Source organism: Homalodisca vitripennis, unplaced genomic scaffold (genome assembly GCF_021130785.1).
Source record: "Homalodisca vitripennis isolate AUS2020 unplaced genomic scaffold, UT_GWSS_2.1 ScUCBcl_4859;HRSCAF=11282, whole genome shotgun sequence".
Lineage (NCBI taxonomy): Eukaryota > Metazoa > Arthropoda > Insecta > Hemiptera > Cicadellidae > Homalodisca > Homalodisca vitripennis.
Genome location: NW_025780976.1, coordinates 12,180 through 15,471, shown reverse-complemented (window position 1 = coordinate 15,471; position 3,292 = coordinate 12,180).

The following is a 3,292-nucleotide window of genomic DNA, read 5'->3' as shown; positions in this document are numbered from 1 at the left end:
TATGTTTTTATTAATTAGTCCTTTTATTCCCTCTTGCATACAAATTAGGACTCAAATCATCAAGATACATGACTATATTCTATACATTGAATACACACAACAGTAAATCTCAAACTAAATTGGAACACTTAGTAAATAACAAAATTAACATTTAATACAGTTATTAAGAAATAAACAACTGAACATAGCTTAGGCATACAACTTTTAGTAGTTGACATGTCCTTCCTTTTTTGTGTTGCTTATTGACATCTTTTCAACATTGATACAATTGAGAAGGGTCTCAGGGAAGAACAATCGTAGTTCCACACAAAGAGATTTCCAATATTACATTCATTAAGTTTGAAATTAGTTAGTAACTTCAAAATAGGGATACAAAATTTTGACTATGGTTTTTTTGTTGTAGTACATTACTTATTTACATAATCACAACTTAAAAATACACTTCATGTAATTTAATACGAAGAGTTAATTTCAAAACAAAAATATGTCAGGACCTTGATTTATATTTGACACTTAGCCTTCATGAATTAGTCGGTTGTCTGCATACTCAATGTAATCTTCTCCTTATCCATTCAAGGGCAGGAAACAGTGAGATGTAGAATACTTGAGAGTTGGCATTTGTCAAGAACTGTTTAAAATTTAGTATACCTTTTTTGCAGATTTAATGGAAAGTTTTCCATTGTAAAGTTTTTTTTAAAGTAATTTTAGTTCATAGACTTTCTTGACATCTTTTTATTTGTGTCTGGTTACCAAAGAAAACAGCTTTCAGATGTGTAACACAAACCTGGGTTTCTTTTGATCAATTTTTAAAACTGATTAATCATGTGGGAATAATTTTTTAACATACTCGTATATCCCATATAAACAGTTTGTCCAAATGTCAAACTAGACTTCTTTGGCACAATCAAAGACAGTAAATGGTTGGATTTTATTTCTGACGACGTTCTATTCTTGGTTGTTAGATTTTGCATTTAAAAAGCTTGGCTACTTTGGTATTATCCGGATGCCCTCATTTTTGGAAGAGCTTTTCTTATTGGGGTCTTAAAAAACTAAATTATTTGAAAGAACAGACTTTATTTGACTTACTGTGAAAATCACATGTCGTTTTGAAGTTCAGGCTTGTTTTCTGTCTTCCAAAAGGAAGTGATATTGGTTAAGAAAAGGAACTCTGTCACTATCTACTATTTATTTTTACGCAATATAAGTAGTTAAATACATACATATGTGTTATTAATATAAAAATTAAATGAGCACTTGCGTGATCTGAGCTTCAATTTGGGAGGCAGAAAACTAGAACTAATCGTCATAATGACGTGTAATTTTCACACTAAGTAAAATAAAGTGTTTATAATAAATTGGTCCTCGGTAAAAAAACATCCAAAAATAGTGCCCTCCTAATAACAATGGCTCATCCTTATCACACTCCACTTAAAAGTGAAAAAAACCTTTTAGAAAAACTACTTTTATAGTTAACATAAATCTCAGATGTGAGTAGAGGGGAGCAAACTGGATTTCCCTTCCCCTATGTGCCTGTTGTTGCCCATTAGCTCCTACCTTTTCTCTATTATAACTAGTTGACTATGATCTTTTTTGCCTGAATAATATTCTTGAACCACACTTCTGAAGTAGATCAATGGATTTTGGATGAGTTCATTATGGCTTCTACTGTGAAGAATATGAGCCGATGTCCTTGGCTCATTTGTATTTTTTTTTACAAATCCAACTTTATGTCCCTGAATTGAACAAAGGTTTGAACAACATTTGTTTGAGAATAGTAATGTTTTTCAATCGCCAATAGAATAGTTCTTGGAGGATTTTGCCCATTGTAAATCTTTTATACACTGCCTTGGTGAGAAGTTTTTCTACAGTAAGCTTTTTAACCAACTTTCAAAAGCCATCTTTTTACTTTACTAATATGGATATTAACTCCACTTGTATTTATTTCTCTTCCTAAATTTACAGCTCATAATCTGAAGTTAATCAATACTTTTTATTATCAATAGGTGGTCCATTTGGGGTGTTGTTTTACGTTTATGACCAAACTTTCCTTTTCTTTTAGGCTAAAAAGTCAGTGTTGTTAAACGCCTTTATGATTCTATTAACAGTGTACAACTATATTACATTGAAGGAAACAGGATTTTTCCGGACGGATTTTGTTGCTATCATTCAGTGGTACAGTACAATCATTAACACTAGGTCTCGAGATCTGCAATCTGACCTATTCTTCAAGTAAATGACTAAACTTAAATTCTATTTGGTTGGTCAGTTAGTACAAACCTAATGTGACCTGTATTCTGTTCTTAAGTTTGAATAATTAGTGTTTGGATTTTATTAACTGCATGTTCTAGAGTTAGTGTGCATGGAATAGACACAGAACATGACTGTTGTGGTTCCTGACTTGTGCGTTTCACAACACTCACCAATGAAACGCAATGTTTGGTTTAGTTTAGATGATTGTAGTCATGCATTAGTTGTCATTTACTTGAAGAAGAGGTCAGATTACAGATCTAAAAACTTAGTGTTACTGATTGTATTGTATCACTGAACAAAGGCATATATTCAGAAAAATCCTGTTTCCTTCGCAATCTTTTATTGTCAAAAACAAACTTCAGACAAAGAAGTACCTTACATTCTTGAGCAATCTTCCTTTTTTACATGTTAGTGTGGTACGATAATGCAATACTTAATGAAAACAGCACTAAAACCAATATTATAATGTAATTAACACTAAGTCAATGTATCTATTCCATGACTACTCAACACGCTCATTTTACCTCACCATTTTTAATTTTTATTTTAAACCCTTTCTGAAACGGTGCTCTCCTAATTGACCTAGAGAGCTGGGAGAGGGTGGTTTTGCAGCATTAGTCGAGTATATTTATATGTATATATATATATCTTTCCAGTGATAGATAACAAAATATGGGTTCAAATATTTAGTCAAAATACATATACAGATTTTGATGGAATTTTTCCCTAAAGTACTTCGTTAAAACATTTTCCATTGAATACATTATACATATGAGATGAGAATGATTTAATATTGTTAAAAACAATATTTCTGAACTCATTTTTCACAAGTAGCATTTTTTTACTGAATAACACCTTATCTAAAAAATTAATGGTTTGGATTTAAGGTTTTTTAAAAAAAAAGTAAGTAATTTAAAGTATTCAAAATATTTCAATAAAAAGTAAAGACTACTGTAAATTGACTGGCTAACTATAAATAAGGGATGATAATGGATTCATTGTAAAAAAAAAAAAATAAAAATAAAATTTTATATATTTTTTT